General features: G+C 43.4%; 1 long non-coding RNA gene across 1 annotated transcript in view; it reads left to right on the forward strand.

Annotated features, from left to right (window-relative positions):
• The window catches only part of LOC135057604 (uncharacterized), a 245,024-nt gene extending 236,761 nt beyond the window's left edge, over positions 1-8,263 (forward strand). Inside the window, exon 3 of the long non-coding RNA XR_010244236.1 lies at positions 8,176-8,263. This is a non-coding gene — a long non-coding RNA (uncharacterized LOC135057604). The remainder of the gene's footprint in view (positions 1-8,175) is intronic.
• Positions 8,264-8,771: the final 508 nt, after the last annotated feature.

Here is an 8,771-nt window from a genome sequence, read left to right on the forward strand (position 1 = left end):
AGAAAATTGGTCGGAATCGAATCCTGAAAGGAAGAATTATTATTCTTGACCAACCAATCTTTAAGATTACGATCCCTAGCAAAGCTGGGCATCACTGCAGCATCACGGAGATACGGCAGATCCCTATCCGTAGTCACAATGGGCCACAATCTTTTGGCACATTTGGCAATCTCCCTACTGGAGGAATGAAACCTCTGGACAAAGGAGACAACCTCTCTGACCCCCTTCTTTCCCGGGCTTTTCTTTAAAGTATTGACCCTGGGAATTTTGAGCACTTTCTCCTTAGCTTCAATCAAGGCATCATACTTGTACCCCCTCAACATGAATTGGCGCACCATAATATCAATTTCTTTCTCAGTTTCTATGGGATCATCCGAAATCCGATGAACCCTCAGAAACTGGGAATAAGGCAGCCCTTTCTTGGTCGCAATAGGGTGCTGACTGGCAAAGTGCAACATAGTGTTTCTGTCAGTGCTTTTCTTATACAATCCTGTATGAATCTGACCCTCATGCAGGGAAATACAGACATCTAAATAATTAACACTGACATCACTAATCTCATACGTGTATTTGATAGTGGTATCTTGAGAATTAACCTGAACCATTAAATCAATGAAGTCCTGCTTAGAACCAGTCCAGATCAGCAGCAAATCGTCTATATACCGCACGAAGAACAGATTCTTCTATGCAACAACTGGATCAACAAAAAAAACTTCTCGTTCAAGGTCGAACATATAGCAGTTGGCAAACGCGGGGGCCGCACATGACCCCATTGCGCATCCCTGCCGCTGTACGTACCACCCCTTGTCGAATAGAAAATAATTACGTTTCAAAGTGAGTTCCAGTTTTACTAGGAAGAATGATACGTCAGGACCATTATAGAGAGGACTCGTAGACAGCAGTCTCCTCGTTGCTCCAAACCCCTCCTGATGGGGTATATTCGTGTACAAGCTTACTATGTCCATCGTGCATAGAAAGCTCCCCACTGGTACCTCTGTAATCGCCTGCAGTTTCAAGATCAATGCAGTCGTATGCTTCAGGTAGGTGGACTGAGCTTGAATCATGGGCTGGAGGTAGTTATCCAAATATTTGGAGACTTTGTAATAGATGGAGTCTCTGGCGGCGATGATAGGCCGACCAGGCGGCTCCGTCGGATGCTTGTGCACTTTGGGCAGCGTATATAATACTGGCACCACAGGATGTTCCTCAAACAGTGCCAACTGTGTACCTTTAGTGATAACTCCATCCCTGACTGCTACTTCCAAAATATTACCCAATTCTTGATTGTACATCATAGTCGGATCTGCACTCAGTTTAGAATAGACAGCTGTGTCCCCCAGCTGCCGATAAATTTCTCTTCTGTATTGTTCCAGATCTTGTACCACAATTCCGCCCCCCTTGTCGGCAGGGCGGATGATGATGGACTGGTCCTTGCTGAGAACCCTCAGCGCTTCCATCTCACTTTTGGATAGATTGGGTCTACAATGTTCATCCCATCTATTGATCTCCTGGACCTGTTGATCAAGAGTTCTGTTAAAGCACTAAAGTGACACATTCATGCTGAGTGGATCAAACTTCGATTTACTGCGGATAACTGAACCGGTCTCAATCGGAGTGGGTGTCGGCATCTTGGAAAAATGTTCCTTAAGTCGGAGCATACAATCGAATTTATAATGATCCAGTTTCCACTGGAATTCATCAAAGCCACTAGATGGCACAAACGTCAGTCTTTTATTAAGAACCCGTAGTTCAGCATCCGACAAAGTCTGACTGGACATGTTGAAGACTATTTGTTTTTCTTCTTGGCAGCGGCTTTTGAGCGTCCTTTGCCACTGTTGCCCTTGTCGGGTAACCGGTCTCCTTTTGTGTCGCGCTGAGCGCGCGTTCTCACTCCTAAAGGGGGTTTGTTCGCTGCACCTCGCTTCTGTGTCTCTGACTCGCTTAGGGAGGAATTACCCCCACTTGAGGACTCGGTATCACCAGGAAAATTACTGAATCTGTACTGACGAGATCTGTACTGTCTTTGTCCTTCAGGGTGTTGTGCCCAGGAATAGACCTTGCATTCAACATAATCTTTTTGTACCAGCTGTAATTTATCCCTCTTAAACTTGACAAGCTCCCGTCGATATTTCTCGACCTGTGTGGATAATTTCTCAATCCAGTTCTCTTTATCATCTGATTTGAGGGTTTCAAGGTGTACTGCCACAAAAGCTGCTTTTTTACTATGGATCTCAGACGATTCTCTGGTCGACTCCTCAATGACAAGTAGGATGAGGTCTAGGCTGCACTTATTGAGAATGGCAGCCCATTTCCTACAGAACTCAGCATTGTATTTCCCAATAGTAGGAGTGTTGCGTATCCGGAACCCCCTGGGGTTTTGTCCACTCCGGTGATAGTCCGACAGGGTCACCCCATGCAGGAAGAAATCAACCTCTTTCTTAGACAGCCTCAGTAATTGCGTGAATAGCTGTTCAGGTGCTTCCAATCCTCCTGTTAATTCCATCTTATCTTTAACCCTGATAGTGTCGGCATCGGCATCAGAATAACTCCACGTTTCTCCCGTGGGTAAAACAACATTCCTGTAGCCAGTGTAGCTTGCATCCTTAGTGAATTAAAAACAAAACGGCCAGGATGAGTGACCATGCACTCTGACCTCCTAATAGCCAGGGAGAATCCAGACAGTAGAAAATATATAGAAGCAGGGAGCGGTGCCTTGTGTAACGTAGTGCAGAGTGGCTGGCTGCTGTCCCACCGCAAAGACCCCAACGTATAATCACCTTCAGTGCGCACCGGCACTCAGCTGAGCCACAAAATTTGCCCGGGTGCCTTCCAAACAGAACCCTATGCAGGTCTAGACAGTCTCTGTACAGCAATAGGCGGCACTCACAGGACTACTGACTTCACAGCAACAGAGGAGACAAGAAGACTACTCCATAGATCAACGTTTCGATTTATAAGAAAACCGTCATCAGGATCATATAACACACATCACATACAGAACGTACTGAGGCTGTCTAAGAAAAAGGTTGATTTCTTCCTGCATGGGGTGACCCTGTCGGACTATCACCGGAGTGGACAAATCCCCAGGGGGTTCCGGATACACAACACTCCTACTATTGGGAAATACAATGCTGAGTTCTGTAGGAAATGGGCTGCCATTCTCAATAAGTGCAGCCTAGACCTCATCCTACTTGTCATTGAGGAGTCGACCAGAGAATTGTCTGAGATCCGTAGTAAAAAAGCAGCCTATGAGGCAGTACACCTTGAAACCCTCAAATCAGATGATAAAGAGAACTGGATTGAGAAATTATCCACACAGGTCGAGAAATATCGACGGGAGCTTGTCAAGTTTAAGAGGGATAAATTACAGCTGGTTCAAAAAGATTATGCTGAATGCAAGGTCTATTCCTGGGCACAACACCCTGAAGGACAAGACAGTACAGATCTCGACAGTACAGATTCAGACTTTTTCCTGGTGATACCGAGTCCTCAAGTGGGGGTAATTCCTCCCTAAGCGAGTCAGAGACACAGAAGAGAGGTGCAGCGAACAAACCCCCCTTAGGAGTGAGTACGCGCGCTCAGCGCGACACAAAAGGAGACCGGTTACCCGACGAGGGCAACAGTGGCAAAGGACGCTCAAAAGCCGCTGCCAAGAAGAAAAACAAATAGTCTTCAACCTGTCCAGTCGGACTTTGTCGGATGCTGAACTACGGGTTCTTAATAAAGGACTGACGTTTGTGCCATCTAGTGGCTTTGATGAATTCCAGTGGAAACTGGATCATTATAAATTCGATCGTAAGCTCCGACTTAAGGAACATTTTTCCAAGATGCCGACACCCACTCCGATTGAGACCGGTTCAGTTATCCGCAGCAAATCGAAGTTTGATCCACTCAGCATGAATGTGTCACTTAAGTGCTTTAACAGAACTCTTGATCAACAGGTCCAGGAGATCAATAGACAGGATGGACATTTTAGACCCAATCTATCCAAAATTGAGATGGAAGCGCTGAGGGTTCTCAGCAAGGACCTGTCCATCATCATCCGCCCTGCCGACGAGGGGGGCGGAATTGTGGTACAAGATCTGGAACAATACAGAAGAGAAATTTATCGGCAGCTGGGGGACACATCCTGTGGCGCCAGTATTATATACACTGCCCAAAGTGCACAAGCATCCGGCGGAGCCGCCTGGTCGGCCTATCATCGCCGCCAGAGACTCCATCTATTACAAAGCCTCCAAATATTTGGATAACTACCTCCAGCCCGTGATTCAAGCTCATTCCACCTACCTGAAGCATACGACTGCATTGATCTTGAAACTGCAGGCGATTACAGAGGTACCAGTGGGGAGCTTTCTATGCACGATGGACATAGTAAGCTTGTACACGAATATACACCATCAGGAGGGGTTGGGAGCAACGAGGAGACTGCTGTCTACGAGTCCTCTATATAATGGTCCTGACGTATCATTCTTCCTAGTATTACTGGAACTCACTTTGAAACCTAATTATTTTCTATTCGACAAGGGGTGGTACGTACAGCGGCAGGGATGCGCGATGGGGTCATGTGTGGCCCCCACATTTGCCAACTGCTATATGTTCGACCTTAAACGAGAAGCCTTTTTTGTTGATCCAGTTGTTGCAGAGAAGATTCTGTTCTTCGTGCGGTATATAGACGATTTGCTGCTAATCTGGACTGGTTCTAAGCAGGACTTCATTGATTTAATGGTTCAGGTTAATTCTCAAGATACCACTATCAAATACACGTATGAGATTAGTGATGTCAGTGTTAATTATTTAGATGTCTGTATTTCCCTGCATGATGGACAGATTCATACAGGATTGTATAAGAAAAGCACTGACAGAAACACTATGTTGCACTTTGCCAGTCAGCACCCTATTGCGACCAAGAAAGGGCTGCCTTATTCCCAGTTTCTGAGGGTTCATCGGATTTCGGATGATCCCATAGAAACTGAGAAAGAAATTGATATTATGGTGTGCCAATTCATGTTGAGGGGGTACAAGTATGATGCCTTGATTGAAGCTAAGGAGAAAGTGCTCAAAATTCCCAGGGCCAATACTTGAAAGAAAAGCCCGGGAAAGAAGGGGGTCAGAGAGGTTGTCTCCTTTGTCCAGAGATTTCATTCCTCCAGTAGGGAGATTGCCAAATGTGCCAAAAGATTGTGGCCCATTGTGACTACATATAGGGATCTGCCGTGTCTCCGTGATGCTGCAGTGATGCCCAGCTTTGCTCCAGCACGTTTGTTGTTTAAATAATTTGCTGTCCTTGTGGTCTCCTCTATGTGGGGAAGACCTCAAGGCAGTTTAAAGAACGGATGGCCCTACATAGGTCTGCGATTAGACAGGCAATAGAAAACACTGGGACACACAGTCAGCCAGTTGCGCGGCACTTTAAAGCTTTCAATCATGGGTTAAGTACCCTGCGCTAAAAATCATTGACCAAGCACCCAAGAGATTGCGGGGGGGAGATCGCAACAGGGTATTGCTACAGAAAGAATCGCGATGGATTCACCGTTTGGATATGGTCTCCCCGCACGGTTTAAATGAAATGTTGCCTTTGGGTTGTTTTTTGGAACTTGATCGCAATATAGAGTATGTGTATACACTGCAATTAGGGGATGTGATGGCACCTGCGGCACATGTATCTGGTTTGACACCCGCTTTTTGTCCATCATTGGTGTCGTAATTGACATTATGTTTTTTTGTTTTGTTATTAGCCTGGAACTATGTGGAGCTTGTCACCATTTGTCTATCTTTTATGTGTTCACAGGGGTTTGTTTATGTTGTGCCGGGTTGCCATGTGGGACAGTCCATACCTCCCTCTATTAAAAAAACAAAACAAACAAATAGAACATTCCAACAGTTATTAGTTCTGCTTTATAGAAGTGTTCAGTGCCTCACTGGAAATAAGCAGGAGCAGGTCTTGTTCAAACACCACTCATCTATATTTCATAGATTTACATTTTTATCTTCTGAAACCAGAGATTGAGGCATTTGAAGGTGTTTTATGGATGTGCCTGGTTGATGATTTTATGGAGGAAGTTGAGAGTAGTGTGAATCAAGTCACTGATTAGGAGGGTCAGAATGTTGGTGCAGGATCACTACATCTGCTGATTTATAGCCAGTACCAATCTCACGTCCACACTTTTATAGTGGAAGGCATTTGCTGGCAGACCTCCCTGAGGCAGAGGTAATCAAATTGTATGGACTCTTCTCTCATGCAATTTCAGAATTATATGAAATATTAACACCTGACCTGGAACACAGGGCTACCACAAATAAAGCGGTCCCTGGTTTATCAAGATTGTTTGTGGCCCCAGTGGCACCATAAAGGGTGTGTGGCCCACACCCAGATGTCACCCTCGGGGGGGAGGGGGAGTTGGGGGCGCAAAAATGCTGGCTCCTTCACAGTGACAGGAGCCGGGTGCTGCACTGTGACAGTCTTCTGCAGCACCCAGATCCTGTCACAGATGAGGAGCATATAGTGCAGGAAGACTGTCTTTCGGGGAAGCCCAATACCTCTGGAGATGATGGGGATGCCCCCTCGAGTGATGATTTCGGGATCCTCTGTGCGGCCACACCCCTTTTTGCCATGAATGCGCCTTCTGTAAATTTTCCAGGCAACTTTTTTTTAGGGTTTTTTCACAGGTTTTAAAGGCTTTCCATAAGCAAACTCCAATTTTAATCAAGTGGCCATCTGAAAGTGAATGGAATGGATGTAGATAAAACATGTTGGTTTTTTTTTTTACAGATTGCTGGCATGCCTAATGTTATGGATGCAATCAACTGTACTCATGTAGCATTGACACCACCACAGAGTAGTGAATGTTTCTGGAATCGAAAACATTTCCATTCCATAAAAGTCCAGATGGTATGTGATTCTCAAATGAAAATGTGTAACAAATTGGTTGGCATTCCTGGATCATCACATAGCTCATTCTTTCTACAACGGTCTTTTTTGTATTCATTCATGGAGGACAGACATGAACCTGGATAGTTGCTTGGTATTTTTTTTTTTTTTTATATTCGGAGCAGACTTCTTTACTGCTCCTCCATAGTTAGCACTTACCACCTCCATCAGAAAGAGGCAGAGCCATAATTCAAAGACTGAGATATTTGGAGGATTTAGATTTGACTGATTTACATTAACTAAAAAAAATGATGTTTATATTACAGGTGATGCTGGTTATGGATGCAGTCATTGGTTAATGAAACTATTGTCAAATCCATTGTCTCCTGCTGAGGTTTTAGTCTGCACACATTGTGACAAGTGGAGTCATTGAACATACCTTTGGTGTACTTAGGAGCCGATTTTAATGTTTAGAACAATCAGTTGGCGTTTTATATAATAATATTCCCCCACAAAAGTTTGCGACATAGTAAATGCATGCTGCATTTGACATAATATCTGTGTCACTAAAAACGTGACAGTGGACAATGATCCAGACGTTTTTGGGGATCAAGATCTTTCATTGGCAGTAGAGGATCACAATGCATCCTGGAGCTACGTAAGACGTCAAGTCATTAATAATAATTTGTCTTGTGAGTATAATTTCAATTCATTCTTGTGTATCATCACAATAAATATACTGTGTATTGATAATCATTAACTTTTTTTCAAACAGTACAATCTACTCAGATTTCTATGGCTGGAACATTTGTATAAATTTAATTCCTACCATTTAATCATTTTATGAAAAAAAAAAAAAAGTTTAATTATACATTTTAGTTCTTTGAACATTTTGTTCAAGGTTTTTTTTAAATATGCCTATTTGTGTCATCTTATTGCTGTTCATATCTTGTTCTTCTTACAGTTAATTATTTTAAGTTTGTTCTTTAATATTTTTTTTTATTTTGCTGCCTTGACTTTGCACATTAACATTCAAGAATATCAGTCAGGCTTAAATACTTGACAATATATAATGTGGGCTTGGAAAGCTACATGACTCGTCTTAAAGATAAATAAATCTGTCTCTCATAAATCAGGAAGGATTATCTCATAAAACCTGATGGATTCATGCACCAGTATCAATGAGAGTTATATTTTCACTAGGCAGAATGACCTAAGGTACTAACAATTGTGGTAGTGAAAGAAAGGCAATGTAATCTATTATTTTTTGAATAATAAATCATCAATGGTATTTTTCCAATATTCAGGATTGCCCCTGCTTTACTCTTCCTCGAGGCAACCAACTATTGTTCTAAAATGTGTGGACAGAGGATCACTGTGGCTTATCTCCATGTCTAAAGGTAATAATTTGGGCTTTTTAAAGCATGAGCATTAGGAGGAGAGTGCTTCACTGATGGTTATGGCTATAACTAAGTTCGATAAATGACCTCTGACATCACCAGGGGGAGGAACAAGGCCCGAACAAGGTATCTGAAATGTACCTTTGCTGGCTCGCTACGCTCGCCACTGGGTTACTACAGGGGGTAGTTGGTGGTTTGGATAGTGAAAATACTATTCTGCCAGCCTAACTCCTCCTCCTGATGTCAGTGGTTTTTTCTCCAACTTGGTTCTAGCATTTACCCTGCCCTGATCTCTAAAAATGAATACCTTTTTAAAAAGGAAGAACTTCACCCAGGTGAGTGCCTAGTACAGTAGACCCACTTTTATTTGCTTTTCTGCTTTACAGGCTGTACCCTCATTTCTTTCTCAATCTTTGGATATAATGGTTGACTTTGATACTGCGGTGAGGATACCCACTGAAGAGTCCCACAAGGTGATTTCTTGCTTATTCTTTTACTAGGTT

Source organism: Pseudophryne corroboree, chromosome 3 (assembly GCF_028390025.1).
Source record: "Pseudophryne corroboree isolate aPseCor3 chromosome 3, aPseCor3.hap2, whole genome shotgun sequence".
In the NCBI taxonomy this organism is placed as follows: domain Eukaryota; kingdom Metazoa; phylum Chordata; class Amphibia; order Anura; family Myobatrachidae; genus Pseudophryne; species Pseudophryne corroboree.